The following is a 22533-nucleotide window of genomic DNA, read 5'->3' on the forward strand; positions in this document are numbered from 1 at the left end:
TCCTTAGATTGAAAGGGGAAGTTCCAGTGATGGGAAACCAAAGTGATTCAAATTTCAGGTAGCTGCTGATGATGTTTAAAACTAAAATTCCCCCGAGAGAGGTGTGAGGATTAAAATATGTTAAAGTACGACGGACTTCAGCCTCCTTTTCCGAGGAGGAAGTAACGCCAAGGGCAGAAGAACTTACTCCTGCGCATGTGCGAGCGGCGCGCCGGTCTGGGCGTGGCACCGGGACGGTCCCCAAAGATGCTTGTTAGGTTTCTAATCCTGGCAGATTTCCAAGTGCTTGTGATTGGCTGACAAATACAGGGTGTTTGTCCACGGCATTGGGATGGTAATACCTGAAGGTTGCAAGTTTGTTTGTTTTTCGGCTCAGCAGCCTTCGCATAGCCAGGCTAACTCAGTTTTAAGGATGAAAAAATTGAGACACAAACCGTGTTTTGTTTTGTTGAATCATGGGACACAGCAGCCTGATAAGGTATGGTCATTGTTCCCTTTCATGAAACTAGCGGCCTCTGGGGCTTAGTGGTAAAAGAATCCGCCTGCCAATGCAGGAGACACAGGTTGGGTCGCTGGGTCGGGAAGATCCCCTGGAGGAGGAAATGGCGACCCTCTCCAGTATTCCATGGGATTCTCCCATGAGGACAGAGGATCTTCTCAGGTTACAGTCCTTAGGGTCGCACATAGTTGGACAGGACTGGCATGCAGGGAGAGATACCCTAACATCAGTCCCTAGTTTACAGTTGAAGACTGATGTGCACAAAGAGGTGTAAATCACACAGCTAGTAAATGAGAGAGCTGGAATTTGACCCTGCTAGTAAGACTGGACTTTAGACTATTCTGCCCTGTTTCTGAATGGAGTGAAGCTGAGATGTTTTACTGATTCCATACAGTGAGGGCCTTGAGAATTCTAGGTAGAGGTATTTTAGGTGCAGCTACTACAGTCTGGAGGTCTAAGGTGCCTCTTACTGCTCTTTTTAATTTGCTACTCGATCAGATGATAACTATATAGCAATAAATAGTATACCAAAGTTTGGCTTCTATGGAAAACGGATTGGGGAGCTGGGAAGGGAAAAACGAATAAAAACTAGAGAAACTGTGACGAACCCATCCACAAAATGTCATGTATGGAGAGCCAGACCGTGAGGGCCCTGTGGGTTAGTTCGGAGTCTTGATTATCTGAAAAGCAATTGGAAACCGACACCATTTTTTAGTAGAGCCCTGTGTAAATATGTATGTAATGATTACATTTTAGATATGAAAATTTCTCTAGTTGCAATGTGAAAAATGGAGTAGAAGCAGGAAGACTAATTGGGCTACTGCAGCAGCCTAGGCAAAAGACACTGTTAGAAATAGTATGGTAACAGTTGTTTAGTCGCTAAGTCATGTCCAACTCTTGGAACCCCATGAATATAACCCAGCAGGCTCCTCTGTCCATGGGATTTCCCAGGCAATAATACTGGAGTGGGTTGCTATTTCTTTCTCCAGAGGATCTTCCCAACCCAGGGATGGAACCCACCTCTCCTTCATTGGCAGATGGGTTCTTTATCACTGAGCCAACAGGGAAGCCCTTGGTAACAGTAGATATGGAGAAAACAAACAGAAATTGGGATATATTTTGGAAGTAGAATTAATAGATTTGCAGATGAAAAAGAGTAGTTACACATAAAGTTGGGGGTTTTGGCTTAAGTCCCAAACCATCTAGGTGAATGATGATGTCATTTACTGAGGATGAGAAGAGTTCCCAAATTGCAACTAGTTTAGGAACTGTAGGGGAGGAAGGAAAACATTAAATTTAAAGAACCTATTCAGTATCCATTTTTAAAGTAGGTAGTTGGATGTGTCGGAGAAGGCAATGGCACCCCACTCCAGTACTCTTGCCTGGAAAATCCCATGGACGGAGGAGCCTGGTGGACTGTAGTCCATAGGGTCAGTAAGAGTAGGACACGACTGAGCGACTTCACTTTCACTTTTCACTTTCAGGCATTGGAGAAGGAAATGACAACCCACTCCAGTGTTCTTACCTGGAGAATCCCAGGGACGGGGGAGCCTGGTGGGCTGCCGTCTGTGGGGTCACACAGAGTCGGACAGGACTGAAGCGACTTAGCAGCAGCAGCAGCAGCAATTAGATGTGTAAGTATGGCATTCTGGTGAAACAGCAACACTGGGTACATATGTAGCATCAGCACATATAATATTTATATCCAAGGTATAAGAGTGTAGGTAGAGAGAAACAGGACCAGTATTGATCCATGGGGAATGCCAATGTTGAGAATTGGGAGGAGGAAGAACAAAGCAATCCTTTCTCTCTTGGCACTTATGTTCTAGTAGTAAAGACGGACTGAAACATGTGGATAAGTAAGTAAATGGGTTCCTTTTGGAGAATAAATAAGTGCTTTGAGTGAGAAAGAAAGAAAGAAAGAAAAAAAAATACAGCCAAGTTAGAGAGAGAAACGGATTGGTATGCTCAGTTGCTAAGTCGTGTCCGACTCTTTACAGCCCTGTGGATTGTAACACACTGGGCTCCTCTGTCTATGGGTTTTTCCAGGCAAGAATACTGGAGTGGGTTGCCAGTTCCTCCTTCAGGGACCTTCGCAACTCAGGGATTGAACCTTCATCTCCTGCATCTCTTGCTTTGTCAGGCCAGTTCTTTACTTAGTCACCTGGGAACCCCAAACTGATTGGGGCATGCTGCTTTAAACACTATCTTTGCATGCTTTCTCCAGCATCTCTTACAGTTATCATATATAATTAGCATATGGTGTGTGTGTGTGTGTTAGTCAGTCAGTCATGTCTGACTCTCTGTGACCCCATGGACTATAGCCTGCCAGGCTCCTCAGTCCATGGGATTTTCTAGGCAAGAATACTGAAGTGGGGTGCCATTTCCTTTTCCAGGGGATCTTTCCAACTTAGGGATTGAACCTGGGTCTCCTGTATTGCAGGCAGACTCTTTACTGTCTGAGCCACCAAGGAAGCCCTAGCATATGGTAGGCATTTGTATATATTTGTTCAATGAATGAATTCATGAATGGATTAACTTTAGTATTACCACTTCCTCTTATAGTCAGTAATAACTACATGAATCATTAAGATGAGTTTAATTGTCTTTACTATAATTGAGCTATCACAACTCAGTGAGATAAGAACATGACAGAATTTTATTTTCTCTATACTTAATTGCTTTTAGTGGTACTCAATTAAATACACCTTATCCTTCCCTTGACAGTAACTCAGGTGGATTTCATAATATCTTGGTCACCCTCGGTTACTAACAGTCCAAGTTGTTTTGAAATATCAACTTCAAACTCTAATAAATTCACAATTTTTACCCTCCCCTCTTATAAGGCTTGACCTGAGGGATAGGAGGAAGATGTAATTTGCTTTCATTTCTTTCATGTTTAAGTGGAAGTGGCTGTGGTCTGCTTTGAGTTGTGCTTTTCTCATTTCCTTTTCTTGATATAGCCCAGAGGTTCCCAAACTTTTCTCAGCTTATGGTACCCTTATTGTTTTAGTAATTTTTTCACAACATCCCTCAGTGCTTCCTTGTTGCCTATTATCCCTCTTTTTTTTTCTTTTTTTTTTTAAGATCTTAGTTGCAACAAGTAAGTTCTTAGTTGTGGCATGTTGGATCTAGTTTCCTGACCTGGAAATGCCTCCTGGATTAAGAGAGCAGAGTCTTAGCCACTTGGCCACCTGGAAGTCCTACCTTTTGATTTTTAAGAGGCACTGCCACCTGGGCAGACTCAGTAAGGCTCAGCAATTATTCCATGTTATTTCTCTACATTTTCCAACTCCCTTGTTAGGTGGGACTGTACAATTCAGTCTGGTCAGTGGGCTGCTAATGAAAGCAACATGTGTCAATTTCAAACTATATTATTGAAGAAGAGATGTGAAAGCAGTGATTGTGGGGGCTACATATTAAGGTCAAAGAGCTGTGAGGTAAACACTACATAGAATATCTACCTGGTCACCATATCAAAGGTGCTTGACTCTCTCCAAATTTTGCATAAGTAAGACATAACTTTTATTAATTTTTATTAAATAAATACACTGTTAGTTTAGGGCTAATTTTTTTTCCATAGTAAAGCCTATTCTTTCACCATTAAAAATATACTCTGTGACAGCTCATTTTATGTGTCAGTTTGACTGACCATAAGTACCCAGATGAAACATTATTTATGGGTATGTAGCTGAGGGTGTTTCTAGATGAGATTAACATTTGCCTTGGTGAACTCAGTAAAGTAGATTGCTTTCCCTAATATGGATGGGCATCATATAATCCACTGAGGGCCAGAATACTACAGAAGGTGGAGAAAAGAAGAATCATCCCCTTTATCATGCCTCACTGATTATGATGAGACATCTCATCTTCAACAGTCAGACGGGGTTCTGCAGCATCAACTCCCCTTGGTTCTTTGGCTTTCAAACTTAGGCTGAATTACACCACCAGCTTTTCTGGATCTCCAGCTTGCAGACGACACATCACGGAACTTTTCAGCCTCCATAGTCACGTGAGCCAATTCTTCATACTGCTGCTGCTGCTAAGTTGCTTCAGTCGTGTCCAACTCTGTGTGACCCCATAGACAGCAGCCCACCAAGCTCCCCCGTCCCTGGGATTCTCCAGGGAAGAACACTGGAATGGGTTGCCATTTCCTTCTCCAATGCATAAAAGTGAAAAGTGAAAGTGAAGTCACTCAGTCGTGTCCTGCTCTTAGCCACCCCATGGACTGCAGCCTACCAGGCTCCTCCATCCATGGGAGTTTCCAGGCAAGAGTACTAGAGTGGGTTGCCATTGCCTTCTCGGAATTCTTCGTAATAAATATATATATTTATATTTTAAAAATATATAAATACATATTTTAATTTATAAATAAATGATATTATATATATTTTTATAAAATATAAATATATAATGGGTTGAACAAAATGTTTGTTCAAATGTTCCATAAGATGTTACAGAAAAACCCAAACTTTATGACCAACCCAATAATGTATGAAAATACATTCATAAATCATATGCTCAATTTTATGTACTTTTATATTTTAGAATTTATTGTACATGTGTAATTTTATATATAATACATTCCTCAATATGTTTTTGTTACAAAGGCCACAGTGATTCTGTTATGCCCTTGGAACTCTCCAGTGGCCTTTCCTCTCACTTAGACTAAAAGGTAAAGTTCTTCCTTTGATTTGTAAGAGCTTATGTGATCTGGCTTCTTCAGGGTGGTATTTAATACTTTTCGAACTTCATCTATTCTTTTCCCCCTCCTTCATATAGTACTATAGACATATGAACCTTCTCTCTGTTCTTGAGTTCTTCAGACCCGTGACTAAGATCTTTATACTAGCTAAAACTTGGAAAAATGTTTTTCCCACAGACATCTGCATTTTGGCTCCTAATTTTGTTCATGTGTTCAAATGTTACATTTTCACTATATTGTTCCTTGTCCATCAACACTATCTCTGCACTTTCTGTTCTCCTTTGTGTTGCAGCAGCTGAAATACAGAAAACTAGATTTTTCAACGGAGAAGGCGATGGCACCCCACTCCAGTACTCTTGCCTGGAAAATCCCATGGACGGAAGAGCCTGGTAGGCTGCAGTCCATGGGGTCTCGAAGAGTCGGACACAACTGAGCGACTTCATTTTCACTTTCACTTTCATGCACTGGAGAAGGAAATAGCAACCCACTCCAGTGTTCTTGCCTGGAGAGTCCCAGGGCGGGGGAGCCTGGTGGGCTGCCATCTATGGGGTCGCACAGAGTTGGACATGACTGAAGCAACTTAGCAGCAGCAGCAGCAGCAGCAGCAGCAGCAGATTTTTCAATGGTTTTGTTGTTTACTGCTGTGTAATAAATCATGCCAAAACTCTGTAGTTTAATACAACCACCACCAAAGACTTTTCCTTTTCCTAAGGCAGAATTTATTTTTATAGTTCAAATCATCATATATACATTTTATTATAGTTAACTGCATGTGTGTATGGTTTCCCTCTTGCTAGTAAGCTTGAAAATAGTAATTGCTGTATTGTTCTCTGCATCCCCTAAGCATTAATGTATGCCTTCAGTTCAGTCTCTGAGTTGTGTCCGACTCTTTGTGATCCCATGGACTGCAGTAGCCAGGCCTCACTGTCCCTCACCAACTCCTGGAGCTTACTCAAACTCATGTCCATTAAGTTGGTGATGCCATCCAACCATCTCATCCTCTGTCATCCCCTTCTCCTTCCACCTTCAATCTTTCCCAGCATCAGGGTCTTTTCCAGTGAGTCAGTTCTTCGCATCAGGTAGCCAAAGTATTGGAGTTTCAGCTGCAACATCAGTCTTTCCAATGAATATCCAGAACTGCTTTCTTTTAGGTTGGACTGGTTTGATCTCCTTGTTGTCCAAGGGACTCTCAAGAGTCTTCTCCAACACCAGAGTTCAAAAGCATCAGTTCTTTGGTACTCAGCTTTCTTTATAGTCCAACTTTCACATCTATATATGACTACTGGAAAAACCATAGCTTTGACTAGATGGACTTTTTTGGCAAAGTAACATCTCTGCTTTTTAATATGCTGTCTAGGTTGGTAATAACTCTTCTTCAAGGAGCAATCATCTTTTAATTTCATGGCTGTAGTCACCATCTGCAGTGATTTTGGAGCCCAAGAAAATAAAGTCTGCCACTGTTTCCACTGTTTCCCCGTCTATTTGCAATGAAGTGATGGGACTGGATGCCATGATCTTAGTTTTCTGAATGTTGAGTTTTAAGCCAGCTTTTTCATTCTCCTTTTTCACTTTCATCAAGAGGCTCTTTAGTTCCTCTTCTCTTTCTGCCATAAGGGTGGTGTCATCTGCATATCTGAGGTTATTGATATTTCTCCCGGCAATCTTGATTCCAGCTTGTGCTTCTTCCAGCCCAGCATTTCTCATGATGTACTCTGCATGTAAGTTAAGTAAGTAGGGTGACAATATACAGCCTTGACGTACACTTTTCCTGATTTAGAACCAGTCTGTTGTTCCATGTCCAGTTTTAACTGTTGCTTCCTGACCTGCATACAGATTTCTCAAGAAATCTGTCAGGTGGTCTGGTATTCCCATCCCTTTCAGAATTTTCCACTGTTGTGATCTGCACAAAGACTTTGGTGTAGTCAATAAAAGAAGTAGATGTTTTTCTGGAACTCTATTACTTTTTTGATGATCCAACAGATGTTGCCAATTTGATATATGCTTTCTCTGCCTTTTCTAAAACCAGCTTGAACATCTGGAAGTTTGCAGTTCATGTACTGTTGAAACCTGGTTTGGAGAATTTTGAGCATTACTTTACTAGCCTGTGAGATGAGTGCAATTGTGCAGTAGTTTGAACATTGTTTGGCATTGCCTTTCTTTGAGATTGGAATGAAAACTGACCTTTTCTAGTCCTGTAGCTACTGCTGAGTTTTCCAAATTTGGTGGCATATTGAGTGCAGCACTTTCCCAACTTCATCTTTTAAGATTTGAAATAGCTCAGCTGGAATTCTATCACCTCCACTAGCTTTGTTCTCACTGATGCTTCCTAAGGCCCACTTGACTTCACATTCCAGGATGTCTGGCTCTAGGTCAGTGATCATACCATTGTGATTATCTGGATCATGAAGATCTTGTTTATAGTTCTTCTATGTATTCTTGCCACCTCTTCTTAAAATCTGCTTCTGTTAGGTCCATACCATTTCTGTCCTTTATTGTGCCCATCTTTGCATGACAAGTTCCCTTGGTATCTCTAATTTTCTTGAAGAGATCCCTAGTCTTTCTTTTCTGTTGTTTTCCTCTATTTCTTTGTATTGATCGCTGAGGAAGGCTTTCTTATCTCTCCTTGCTATTCTTTGGAACTCTGCATTCAAATGGGTATATCTTTCCTTTTCTCCTTTGCCTTTCGCTTCTCTGCTTTTCTCAGCTATTTGTAAGGCCTCCTCAGATGACCATTTTGCCTTTCTTTTTCTTGGGGATGGTCTTGATCCCTGCCTCCTTACAATGTCATGAACTTCCATGCATGGTTCTTCAGGCACTTTGTCTATCATATCTAATCCCTTGAATCTATTTCTCTCTTCCACTGTATAATTGTAAGGGATTTGATTTAGGTCATACCTGAATGGTCTAGTGGTTTTCCTTACTTTCTTCAATTAAGTTCGAATTTGGCAATAAGGAGTTCATGATCTGAGCCACAGCCAGCTGCCGGTCTTGTTTAGAATTTCTCCATCTTTGGCTGCAAAGAATATAATCAGTCTGATTTCGGTATTGAGCATCTGGAAATGTCTATGTGTAGAGTCTTCTCTTGTGTTTTTGGAAAGGTGTTTGCTATCACCAGTGCGTTCTCTTGGCAAAACTCTATTAGCCTTTGCCCTGCTTCATTCTGTTCTCAAAAGCCAAATTTGCCTGTTACTCCAGGTGTTTCTGGAGAAGGCAATGGCACCCCACTCCAGTACTCTAGCCTGGAAAATCCCATGGATGGAGGAGCCTGGAAGACTGCAGTCCATGGGGTTGCTGAGGGTCAGACACGACTGAGCAACTTCACTTTCACTTGTCACTTTCATGCATTGGAGAAAGAAATGGCAACCCACTCCAGTGTTCTTGCCTGGAGAATCCCAGGGATGGTGGAGCCTGGTGGGCTGCCATCTATGGGGTTGCGCAGAGTCGGACAAGACTGAAGTGACTTAGCAGCAGCAGCCAGGTGTTTCTTGACTTCATACTTTTGCTTTCCGGTCCCCTATAATGAAAAGGACATTAATATCACAGTAATCCCAGTCTATGCCCCCACCAATAATGCTGAAGAAGCTGAAGTTGAATGGTCCAACGTATGCTTTATAAGTAGATTAGTGGTTGCTGAATGTAATATGTAAATTAATATTGCTCACAAGAAACTAAAATATATCCTGCTGGCAACTAGGGGTTACATATTCATTGATTTGCATGCTGACTTTAAGAAACTAGGCTAAAGAATTCATTGCAGAATTATCATGCTGGTCAAGCAAAATGTCAGTGTTATACTGTGTTACTTATTGAGAGATGATGATGTGTGGATCTCATGGATAGCCTGTGTAGATTTACTTCTGGGTAAAATAAGCCTTTTAACCAGCTATGAAATCTTATGTTGGCATGCATATGAAGGTAGATTTTGTCATAGCTTTCAGAAGAGTAAATCCTTAACCTTTGCTTAAATAAAATATAAATGCACCTTTTCATCTAGCAATTCTGTTTTCAGAATTTACATTAGACCCACTCCAGTGTTCTTGCCTGGAGAATCCTGGGGACAGGGGAGCCTGGTGGGCTGCCGTCTATGGGGTCGCACAGAGTTGAACACGACTGAAGTGACTTGGCAGCAGCAGCTTGGGCTGCCATAAAAAAGATACCGTAAACTGAGTGGGTTACCTAAAGAAATTTATTTTCTTACAGTTTTGGAAGCTGAAAGTCCAGGATCAATGTCAACATTGTCAAGTTTTTGTGACAACTCTTTTCCTGGCTGGCCTTCTAGCTGTGTTCTCACATGGTAGAAGAGAGAGGGAGAGGGAGATAAATAGAGTGAATGTTCTGGTATAACTCTTAAAAGGGCATAATCCCATTATGAGGGCCCCACCATCATGAGTTCATCTTAACCTAATTACATATATATATATATTTTTTTTTAATTAATTATATATGTTTCTGAGACCCAAATCAAGCTTTTATTTGTGACCTAACAACTTACACCTGTCACTTTACAGCTTAGTTTGCTGAGTAGTAAGTAAACTAGCTTTCTGCACATGAACCTTCAGTTCAGTTGCTCAGTCATGTCCGACTCTTTGGGACCCCATAGACTGCAGCACGCCAGGCTTCCCTGTCCATCACCAAATCCCAGAGGTTGCTCAAACTCATATCCATCGAGTTGGTGATGCCATCCAACCATCTCTTCCTTTGTCATCTGCTTACACATATTTAATTCTACTAGTCTCTTTATGGATTTAATTTTTCTCTTTTGAGATAAATGAGTTCAAGTCTCTGGAAGTAATGTGGAATAAAAATATTACTTAAAAATAATTTTGTGATCTGTTTTTGGAAAACCTTTGTCTTGTATAATCATCTATCTTTGTATTATGAATATGTGGGTACTGACCTCTGTTCACAACATGTACATTTTCCATAATTCCAGTTTAGTGACATAACTAAGTTCTAAATAAACTTTATCTGCAGTTTCTTCAAGATGTAAATCATGGCAACAAATATATATGTATTTTACAGCTTCAAACATGTTTTATTGGATCTGCATTCCCTGACATGTCCCTTAGCTTTCCTACATTTTGATTTAAAAAAAACACTATTATTTATCATTCAGTCTAGTTAAAATAGTAATCTCAGTTCTAAGTTTATATATACCCTTCTCTGTGGAAATCTGTAGTGAAGAAGCTAGGGTAATCTTTTCTTTCAGCGTTCCTTCACCTCCTCTTTCTGCTTTAAGAGCCCCTAGAAAAAGATGTAGTTCTTTCTTGGCTCTTGGTTTCCTCTTTGTGGCAGATATCCAACTATATGGGTCATTTTGGTGGACCTTTAAAGGGCAAGATCTCTGCCATACAACTTCATGATATTGATGGTTCCCTGATGACTCAGAAGGTAAAGAATCTGCCTGCAATGCCAGAGACCTGGATTTGATCCCTGGGTTGCGAAGATCCTCTTGAGAAGAGAATGGTAACCCACTCTAGTATTCTTGTATGGAGAATTCCATGGATAGATGAGCCTGATGGGCTACAGTCCATTGGGTCACAAAGAGCAACTAACACTCCACTCTACTTCTAGCTGACTACTTATGAGTCCCCTTCAGTTACTGCTTCTAATCACTTGGAGCCATTCATTCAAGCAAATGACCCTGTTGGATAGACCCTATGCACAAGTAATCCAGCTATTTCCTACAGTGATTTGCTGGCTTAAATGTTGGTTACTTTCTAGGAAGTTTCATCATTCTTATGACTAGCTCACAAGTGGGCTGAGCAAATGGCAGATGTCTCCACTCACCTCTAAACTGCTCTGCTCTTCTCATTCATTCATTCCCAAAACAGGCATGTGCCTGCTTCATCAGTTCAGTTCAGTTCAGTTCAGTCGCTCAGTCATGTCTGACTCTTTGCAACCGCATGAATCGCAGCATGCTAGGCCTCCCTGTCCATCACCAACTCCTAGAGTTCACTCAAACTCATGTCCATCAAGTCAGTGATGCCATCCAGCCATCTCATCCTCTGTCGTCCCCTTCTCCTCCTGCCCCCAATCCCTCCCAGCATCAGAGTCTTTTCCAATGAGTCAACTCTTTGCATGAGGTGGCCAAAGTATTGGAGTTTAAGCTTTAGCATCAGTCCTTCCAAAGAACACCCAGGACTGATCTCCTTTAGAATGGACTGGTTGGATCTCCTTGCAGTCCAAGGGACTCTCAAGAGCTTTATTAAACTGAACTTCAACATTTTAGGCAAAATTAGTATTTTAAAATTTTTCTCTAATAAATGAGATAATAATGTTAAAAGCTATGCATGAGGGTGAAAAACTGTAAAATAAATAGATAAAAACCTCTTTGTTAATTAACTCCGATGATGTACCACTGAAAAAACTTTGTTCCCTTAAATAATAGACAACAAGAAACTTTGCTTTTTTGCAATCACCTTAGTGAGATGGGAACACCCCCAATATTTCCTGAGGAATGAACTGTGTGGCTATTTTGATACAGAGAAGTAGCCTCAATTTCCTACCCAAGTGTAAAGCATCAGATAATGTGTTCTCAGATACGATTCTGCATTCATTTTTACTTCAAGTTTCCAAGGAAACAGGACCTTAAGCCCATTTCTCAATCCAGTCCTGATCCTTTGCTTTCAGCTTATCAAAGAACTATTCACTTAAATTTTACTTAAACTTCACCTTTCCCCCATACCAGTGAGAATATTGGTTTTTCCTTCCTTAGTTCTGATGAAATTCTCCACCAGTTCTGCTGATGTGCAATCTCTTACTGCAGAAAATTAATAAACATAACTTTGTCAGACTATGGATGTGCCACAGTTTAATGGTCTTTGAGCAGATTTATTAATCATTTCCAAACAACATTTTCTGTGCTCAACACTCCAAGAACTTAAAAATACATGTACTAATCACATTGACAGAAACCAGCAATAACAGAATTGTTTTAGGACCTCCTGGAAGCTGTGTTAAGAAAGCATGGAGAAAAAAAAAAAAATAGAGATTAATCTTTTTCCCCCTAATTCTTTGAGTCCCTCCATTACTTGACTCTGATTCATGTTTTCTTGATCCTCATTCAAATGTGACTTTTTCTTTTATTCCCTATGTACTTTGTACCTTCTGTTATGACATTTATAGTTTTTTGAATTATGGTTATTTGTGAGTTTGATTTGACATGGTTAGACTTCTTCATCAATATCCCTTACCTGGAATTTTGCACTATCCTCTACCTTATATACTCTAAAGTCTACTTTCCTCACACTAACTAATGTGAAATTAAAAAAAAATTAATTTGATCATGTTACTTCCCTCTTTGAAACTTTGATTTCCCATCACACTTGGAATAAATTCTTATGCCCTCTAAGGTTTTCTGGGTACTGCTGTAATTTGATATCCCACTACTATTCTTCTTGAATACTTCCCTTTAGTCATTCTTGCTTCAGTGGGGGTTGGGGATATTGGGGTGAAGGCACTGAAGGAAAAATGGGGTCCCTTCTAATGCCTTTGTGTTTGCTGTCACTCTTTCTAGCATTCTTGGTTTAGATGCGCACATCCTTCACATTTATTCAGTCTCTTTTCAGATGTCCTTTCCTCAGAGAGGACTTTGCCAGTGCTGTCTGGAAGTAGCATGCCACTTCATTTAAACATCACTAATCACTTACTTCGGAGAAGGCGATGGCACCCCACTCCAGTACTTTTGCCCAGAAAATCCCATGGATGGAGGAGCCTGGTAGGCTGCAGTCCATGGTGTCGCTAGAGTTGGACACAACTGAGCGACTTGACTTTCACTTTTCACTTTCATGCATTGGAGAAGGAAATGGCAACCCACTCCAGTGTTCTTGCCTGGAGAATCCCAGGGACGGGAAGCCTGGTGGGCTGCCGTCTATGGGTCGCACAGAGTCGGACACGACTGAAGCGACTTAGTAGTAGTAGTGGTAGTAATCACTTACTTGCCTTATTCATTTCTTGGCATATAACAATCTAGAAGTTGTATATTAATTCTTATATGTGTATTTGTGTGTGCGTGCATATATGTGCTTATGATATAAGCTCCATGAGGTTAGAATGTTTGTCTTTATTTGCTTCTTTATCTACAGGCCAAACATAGTATCTGATACATTGTAGGAGGTTGGTAAATATTTATTGAATTAATGAATGTTGTCAAGTCATATTTTTATCTTGCTTTCATATATCACAGTTTCAGTTTTACATTCACAGTCAATTTAAAAACATAGATTTGAGAGTGAAACAGTCTGTGTCTTCTAATCTTGCTCTGCTTTGTGACATAGGGAAAGTTACTTCTCTTCTTCAGTTTTCTGATTGTAAGAAGACAATATCTTTATCTTAGAATTGCTGTAAGTATTAAGTGAATTATTCTGGCAGAGTTTTGGTGCTAGAGATGTAATTATATTTGCTATTTTTACATTTAACTGGTGATTATTTGGATATCTGTTTTCCACTAAACTTTTAGGAGCCATATTAATTGTTTCCAACCATTGTCTCTCCACATGCCAAGTCATAACATGAACTCTATAAATATTTGTTGGGGAAAAAAAAAAAGGAATGGTTTGTTTTGAGGTAAAACATGCATGTTTGTGGGCTTCCCTAGTGGCTCAGTTGGTAAAGAATCTGCCTGTAATGTGGGTCAGACCTGGGTTTGATCCCTGGGTTGGGAAGATCCCCTGGAGGAGGGCATGGCAACCCACTCGAATATTCCTGCCTAAAGAATCCCCAAAGGCAGAGTATCCTGGCAGGCTACAAAGAGTTGGACAGGACCTAGTGACTAAGCACAAACACAAGCACATCTGTGTTTGTATGCACCAACTACATTCCCATATTCTGTAGTTACAAGTCATTGTCACTAGATGGCAAGCTTGTCATAGACAAGGCGAATGTTGCTGGTATTGAGACCTCAGACTGAAGAATGAGGGCGCAAAATTGGGGCAAATGTCATATATGTGTTTGTAAGGTTGGTGAGATGAAAGGAATCTGAAAGTTTAAGCATAAAATAAGAATTGCATATATTTTATTCTGCTTCATTTCATTGTGTACTTTACCCTCTGACTAGCTCATCTTTTTATATAGTAATTCATTTTAGCATTTCTATCATTCCACCAACCTCTTATTATTATAATTTTTTCTTAAAATTTTTTTAAACATTGTTTGTTAAAAAACAATGTTTAAAAAGCTCTCTTAGTTCATCTCAGTTTAGTTCAGTCACTCAGTCATGTCTGACTTGTTGCAACCCCATGAACCGCAGCACTCCAGGCCTCCCTGTCCATCACCAACTCCAGGAGTTACCCAAACTCAGGTCCACTGAGTCGGGAGGGGATACCATCCAACCATCTCATCCTCTGTCGTCCCATTCTTCTCCTGCCCTCAATCTATCCCAGCATCAGGGTCTTTTCAAATGAATTAGCTCTTCGCATCAGGTGGCCAAAGTACTGGAGTTTCAGCTTCAACATCAGTCTTTCTAATGGACACCGAGGACTAATCTCCTTTAGGATGGACTAGTTTGATCTCCTTGCTGTCCAAGAGACTCTCAAGAGTCTTCTCCAACACCACAGTTCAAAAGCATCAATTCTTCAGCGCTCAGCTTTCTTTATAGTCCAACTCTCACATCCATACATGACTACTGGAAAAACCATAGCCTTGACTAGACATACCTTTGTTGACAAGTAATGTCTCTGCTTTTTAATATGCTATCTAGGTTGGTCATAACTCTCCTTTCAAAGATTAAGCATCTTTTAATTTCATTGCTGCAGTCACCATCTGCAGTGATTTTGGAGCCTAGAAAAATAAAGTCAGCCACTGTTTCCACATCTATTTGCCATAAAGTGATGGGCCTGGATACCATGATATTAGTTTTCTGAATGTTGAACTTAAAGCCAGCTTTTTCACTTTCCTCTTTCACTTTCATCAAGAGGCTCTTTAGTTTTTCTTCACTTTCTGCCATAAGGGTGGTCTCATCTGCATATCTGAGGTTATTGATATTTCTCCTGGAAATCTTAATTCCAACTTGTGCTTCTTCCAGCCCAACATTTCTCATGATGTACTCTGCATAGAAGTTAAATAAGCAGGATGACAATATACAGCCATGATATACTCCTTTTCCTATTTGGAACCAGTCTATTGTTCCATGTCCAGTTCTAACTGTTGCTTCCTGACCTGCATACAGGTTTCTCAAGAGGCAGGTCAGGTGGTCTGGTATTCCCATCTCTTTCAGAATTTTCCACAGTTTATTGTGATCCACACAGTCAAAGGCTTTGGCATAGTCAATAAAGCAGAAATAGATGTTTTTCTGGAACTCTCTTGCTTTTTCCATGATCCAGCGGATGTTGGCAATTTGGTCTCTGGTTCCTTGCCTTTTCTAAATACAACTTGAACATCTGGAAGTTCACAGTTCACATATTGCTGAAGCCTGGCTTGAAGAATTTTGAGCATTACTTTACTAGTGTGTGAGATGAGTGCAATTGTGCAGTAGTTTGAGCATTCTTTGGCATTGCCTTTCTTTGGGATTGGAATGAAAACTGACCTTTTCCAGTCCTGCAGCCACTGCTGAGTTTTCCCAATTTGCTGGCATATTGAGTGCAGCACTATCACAGCATCATCTTTCGGGATTTGAAATAGCTCAACTGGAATTCCATCACCTCCACTAGCTTTGTTCGTAGTGATGCTTTCTAAGGCCTACTTGACTTCACATTCCAGGATGTCTGGCTCTAGGTGAGTGATCACAAAATCATCATTATCTGGGTCGTGAAGATCTTTTTTGTACAGTTCTTCTGTGTATTCTTGCCACCTCTTCTTATAATCTTCTACTTCTGTTAGGTCCATACCATTTCTGTCCTTTATTGAGCACACCTTTGCATGAAATATTCTGTTGGTATCTCTAATTTTTTGAAGAGGTCTCTAGTATTTCCCGTTCTATTGTTTTCCTCTATTTCTTTGCATTGATCATTGAGGAAGGCTTTCTTATCTCTCCTTGCTATTCTTTGGAACTCTGTATTCAAATGGGTGTATCTTTCCTTTTCTCCTATGCTACTGGAGATCAGTGGAGAAATAACTCCAGAAAGAATGAAGGAATGGAGCCAAAGCAAAACAACACCCAGATGTGGATGTGACTGGTGATAGAAGCAAGGTCTGATGTTGTAAAGAGCAATATTAACTAGGAACCTGGAATGTTAGGTCCATGAATCAAGGCAAATTGGAAGTGGTCAAACAGGAGATGGCAAGAGTGAATGTCAACATTCTAGAAGTCAGCAAACTAAAATGGACTGGAATGGGTGAATTTAACTCAGATGACCATTATATCTACTACTGTGGGCAGGAATCCCTTAGAAGAAATGGAGTAGCCATCATAGTCAATAAAAGAGTCCAAAATGCAGTACTTGGATGCAATCTCAAAAACAACAGAATGATCTCTGTTCGTTTCCAAGGCAAACCATTCAATATCATGGTAATCCAAGTCTATGCCCAAAACAGTAATGCTGAAGAAGCTGAATTTGAAAGGTTCTATGAAGACCTACAAGACCTTTTAGAACTAATACCTAAAATAGGTGTCCTTTCTTCAACACCACATCTGGAAGTTCTTGGTTCATGTACTGTTGAAGCATTGCTTGGAGAATTTTGAGCCTTACTTTGCTAGGGTGAGATGAGTACAATTGTCTGATAGTTTGAACATTCTTTGGCATTGTCTTTCTTTGGGATTGGAATGAAAACTGACCTTTTCCAGTCCTATAGCCACTTCTGTGTTTTTTCAAATTTGCTGACATATTGAGTGCAGCACTTTCACAGCTTCATCTTTTAGGATTTGAAATAGTTCAACTGGAATTCCATCACCTCCAATAGTTTTGTTTGTAGTGGTGCTTCCTAAGGCCCACTTGAGTTCCCATTCCAGGATGTCTGGCTTTAGGTGAGTGATCACATCATCATGGTTATCTGAGCCATTACAATCTTTTTTGTATAGTTCTTCTATGTATCCTTGCCACCTTTTCCTAATATCTTCTGCTTCTGTTAGGTCCGTATCATTTCTGTCCTTTATTGTGCCCATCTTTGCATGAAAATTTCCCTGGTTATCTCTAATTTTCTTTCCCATTCTATTGTTTTCCTCTGTTCCTTTGCACTGATCACTGAGGAAGGCTTTCTTATCTCTCCTTGCGGTTCTCTGGAACTCTGCATTCAGATGGATAAATCTTTCCTTTTTTCCTTTGCCTTAAGCCTCTCTTCTTTTCTCAGCTATTTGTAAGGCCTCCTCAGACAACCATTTTGCCTTTTTTTTATTTTTTTGGGGGGAGGATGGCCTTGATCACTACCTCCTGTACAATGTTACCGACCTTCATTCATAATTCTTCAGAGACTCTGTCTATGAAATTTAATCCTTTTAATCTATTTGTCACTTCCAGTGTATAATCTTAAGGGATTTGATTTAGGTCATAGCTGAATAGTCTAGTGGTTTTCCCTACTTTCTTCAGGTTAAGTCTGAATTTTGCAGTAAGAAATTCATGATCTGAGCTACAGTCAGGTCCCAGGCTTTATTTTGCTGACTGCATAGTGTTTCTCCAACTTCGGCTGCAAAGAATATAATCAATCTGATTTTGGTGTTGACCATCTGGTGATGTCCCTGTGTAGAGTCATCTCTTGTGTTGTTGGAAGAGGGTGTTTGCTATGACCATTGCGTTCTCTTGGCAAAACTGTTAGCCTTTGCCCTGCTTCATTTTGTACTCCAAGGCCAAACTTGCCTGCTTATTCCAGGTATCTCTTGACTTCCAACACTCGCATTCCAGTCCCCTATGATGACAAGGACATCTTTTTTTGGTGTTAATTCTGGAGGGTCTTGTATGTCATCATAGAACCGTTCAACTTCAGCTTTTCGACATTAGTGTTTGGGGCATAGACTTGGATTACTTAAACTTTGACCACTGTGAAAATGAAAATTAGGCTAAAGTTCCTAATTTTTTACATATGTGTAATAGAATAATTATATATAAATAATATAAATCACATATATAAAATTATATATGTATATAATAATTATTAAGCTAAAATTTAGATTTGTGGTCAACACTGCTATTTATTAATGCCCCTCATCCATTTTCTTTCCCCTTATAATAATGATACATCATCTAGACTGGAAAAGAAGTTTTCCAGTCTCCCTCCAAGCTAGATATATTTACGTACTGGACAGTGGCATATAAACAGACCTACTCTCCGCCTCCTGTAAATAATACCCTTAAACAAAAAGGAAATATCTTTCCTTCCCTCTTTCCTTTTTACTTTTGTATAGATGGTAGTGAATCTTCTATGAACACATAGGTGGACACAGGATAGAAGGAGGCTGACTCTGTCATTAATTTGTGTAGCACAACTGCCACACCAGCATGGGCCCTTAACTTGTGTGAGAATAAATTTCTGTTTTATTTGTGCCATTGGTAATTTGAAATGTGTATCATAAAAATGCATATCATAGTCATCTGAGTTATTCCAATTAGATGGCTTAATGTTTTACGTATTTTTAAAAATTACAAAATATACGTGTTAGTGTGCTTATGCATTGAGTAAGAAATCAGAAATCTTACCCTCTGCACTCTCTTGTCTAGGACTGGTCTTAAGAATTTGGTGCTGTTATTGCACTTGCCTGACTAGGCCAGTTGTCATGTGTTCATTCCCTCCTGTGTAAGGTATTAATGTCAAACATACCTCATACCTCTCCAGAGCAGTGTTCACAAGTCCCTGGGCTTAGAGGCTACCAAAGAGAAGAGGGGAGAGGACAGAAGCAGAGAAGAGAAGGGGAGTGGGAGCAGGGGAGAAACATATGACATGCCACTTATTGCCTGCTTGCATTTTTTATTATTATTATTTTTTAATTTTATTTTATTTTTAAACTTTACAATATTGTATTGGTTTTGCCAAATATCGACATGAATCCACCACAGGTACACATGTGTTCCCCATCCTGAACCCTCCTCCCTCCTCCCTTCCCATACATCCCTCTGGGTCGTCCCAGTGCACCAGCCCCAAGCATCCAGTATCGTGCATCGAACCTGGATTGGCGACTCATTTCATATATGATATTATACGTATTTCAATGCCATTCTCCCAAATCATCCCACCCTCTCCCTCTCCCACAGAGTCCAAAGGACTGATCTATACATCTGTCTCTTTTGCTGTCTTGCATACAGGGTTATCGTTACCATCTTTCTAAAATGCATATATATGCATTAGTATACTGTATTGGTGTTTTTCTTTCTGGCTTACTTCACGCTGTATAATAGGCTCCAGTTTCATCCACCTCATTAGAACTGATTCAAATGTATTCTTTTTAATGGCTGAGTAATACTCCATTGTGTATATGTACAGCTTTCTTATCCATTCATTTGCTGATGGACATCTAGGTTTCATTTTTTAATAAGGCTGACATAAGATTAATTTTGAGGCTTCCCTAGTGTCTCAGTGGTAAAGAATAACCTGCCAATGCTGGAGATGCAAGTTTGATTCTTGGACAGGAAGATCCCCTGGAGAAGAAAATGGCAACCTGCTCCAGTATTCTTGCCTGGGTCATACCATGGACAGACAAGCCTGGTGGACTACAGTCCATGAGGTCCCAAAGAGTAGGATGACTTAGTGACTAAAACAACAGCAACAATAGGATTAATGTCTTCAAAGTAGGTATAAGGGTTAGAGAGTGGGAGTGGAGATCAAAAAAGTCAGGGTGAAGTGTTTTGAAGACAACTTACTTATCCAGAATAGCAAAAGTGATAAGGTAAGTATGAGCATCTGACAACTTTCTCACTGGTAGTAATTTACTACAGTCAACTCTATTTCTGACAGATATGTATCCTTCTAACTCAGTTTTAAAAGTTGCATTAAACCTGATTGCAATTAAAAATGGGCACGATGACTAATTTTACGTGTCAGTTTGGCTGGGCTATGGTGCCAAATACATGTTCAAACATTATTTTAGTCATTTCTGTGAGGGTGTTTTTGGATGAGATTAATATTTAAATTGGTGAAGTTTGAATGGAATGGATTCAAAGTGGATAGGGTTCATCTAATCAGTTTAAGGTTTAGATAGAAAAACAGACAGACCTCCCCCAAGTAAAAGGGAATTCTGCTTTTGATTTGAACTGTAGCATTGATTCTTTCTTGAGTCTCCAGCCTCCCTGCCTGCAAACCCTGCCAATTTTGGACTTGTTAACCTCCATAATCAGGTAAGCCACTTTCTTAAAACAAATATCTTCATATATTCAGAGAGAACCCTGGCCAATACAAAGGCAAAAATGAAATACTAAATATGAATTATGTTCATATTCATTTTCTAGAAAAAACTTCAAATCCACATGAAGGTAAGATGATGATGGTGGTGATAATTGCAATATAGACATACTAATTATATTATTATAATATAATATACCCCATGTCTAAGGTAAGAGAAACCCAAGTAAGACGTTAGGTTTTGCGAGAGGGCATCAGGGGACAGACAAACTGAAACCATAATCAAAGAAAACTAGTCAATCTAATCACACGGACCACAGCCTTGTCTAACTCAGTGAAACTAAGCTATGCCCTGTGGGGCCACCCAAGATGGGTGGGTCATGGTGGAGAGGTCTGACAGAATGTGATCCACTGGAGAAGAGAATGGCAAACCACTTCATTATTCTTGCCTTGAGAACCCCATAAACAGTATGAAAAGGCAAAATGATAGGATACTGAAAGAGGAACTCCCCAGGTCGGTAGGTGCCCAATATGCTACTGGAGATCAGTGGAGAAATAACTCCAAAAAGAATGAAGGGATGGAGCCAAAGCAAAAACAATACCCAGTTGTAGATGTGACTGGTGATAGAAGCAAGGTCTGATGCTATAAAAAGCAATATTGCATAGGAACCTGGAATGTTAGGTCCATGAATCAAGGCAAATTGGAAGTGGTCAAACAAGATATAGCAAGAGTGAACATTGACATTTTAGGAATCAGTGAACAAAAGTGGACTGGAATGGGTGAATTTAACTCAGATGACCATTATACCACAGTAGTAGTACTGTGGGCAGGAATCCCTCAGAAGAAATGGAGTAGCCATCATGGTCAACAAAAGAGTCCAAAATGCAGTACTTGGATGCAATCTCAAAAACGACAGAATGATCTCTGTTTGTTTCCAAGGCAAACCATTCAATATCACAGTAACCCAAGTCTATGCCCTAACCAATAACGCTGAAGAAGATGAAGTTGAATAGTTCTATGAAGACCTACAAGACCTTTTAGAACTAACACCCAAAAAAGATGTCCTTTTCATTATAGGGGACTGGAATGCAAAAGTAGGAAGTCAAGAAACACCTGGAGTAACAGGCAAATTTGGCCTTGGAATACGGAATGAAGCAGGGCTAAGGCTAATAGAGTTTTGCCAAGAAAACACACTGGTCATAGCAAACACCCTCTTCCAACAACACAAGAGAAGACTCTACACATGGACATCACCAGATGGTCAGCACCAAAATCAGATTGATTATATGCTTTGCAGCCAAAGATGGAGAAGCTCCATACAGTAAGCAAAAACCAGACCAGGACCTGACTGTGGCTCAGATCATGAACTCCTTATTTCCAAATTCAGACTTAAATTGAAGAAAATAGGGAAAACCACTAGACCATTCAGATATGACCTAAATCAAATCCCTTATGATTATACAGTGGAAGTGAGAAATAGATTTAAGGGACTAGATCTGATAGAGTGATGAACTATGGAATGAGGTTCGTGACATTGTACAGTAGACAGGGATCAAGACCATCCCAATGGGAAAGAAATGCAAAAAGCAAAATGGCTGTCTGGGGAGGCCTTACAAATAGCTGTGAAAAGAAGAGAAGCAAAAAGCAAAGGAGAAAAGGAAATATATAAGGATATGAATGCAGAGTTCCAAAGAATAGAAAGGAGAGATAAGAAAGCCTTCCTCAATGATCAGTGCAAAGAAATAGAGGAAGACAACAGAATGGGAAAGACTAGACATATCTTTAAGAAAATTAGAGATACCAAGGGGACATTTCATGCAAAGATGGGCTGGATAAAGGATAGAAATGGTATGAACCTAACAGAAGCAGATTTTAAGAATAGGTGGCAAGAATACATAGAAGAACTATAAACAAGATCTTCATGATCCAGATAATCACAATGGTATGATCACGGACCTAGAGCCAGACATCCTGGAATGTGAAATCAAGTGGGCCTTAGATAGCATCACTACAAACAAAGCTAGTCGAAATGATGGAATTCCAGTTGAGCTATTTCAAATCCTAAAGGATGATGCTGTGATAGTGCTGCACTCAATATGCCAGCAAATTGGGGAAATTCAGCAGTGG

The 22533-nt window shown here is 40.0% G+C and overlaps 1 long non-coding RNA gene across 1 annotated transcript in view; it reads left to right on the forward strand.

The window, feature by feature from the left end:
* Window positions 1-127: 127 nt before the first annotated feature.
* The window catches only part of LOC129655048 (uncharacterized), a 50003-nt gene continuing 27597 nt past the window's right edge, over window positions 128-22533 (forward strand). The window contains exons 1-2 of the long non-coding RNA XR_008715729.1: window positions 128-478; window positions 1984-2133. This is a non-coding gene — a long non-coding RNA (uncharacterized LOC129655048). The remainder of the gene's footprint in view (window positions 479-1983; window positions 2134-22533) is intronic.

Source organism: Bubalus kerabau, chromosome 6 (genome assembly GCF_029407905.1).
Source record: "Bubalus kerabau isolate K-KA32 ecotype Philippines breed swamp buffalo chromosome 6, PCC_UOA_SB_1v2, whole genome shotgun sequence".
NCBI lineage: Eukaryota > Metazoa > Chordata > Mammalia > Artiodactyla > Bovidae > Bubalus > Bubalus kerabau.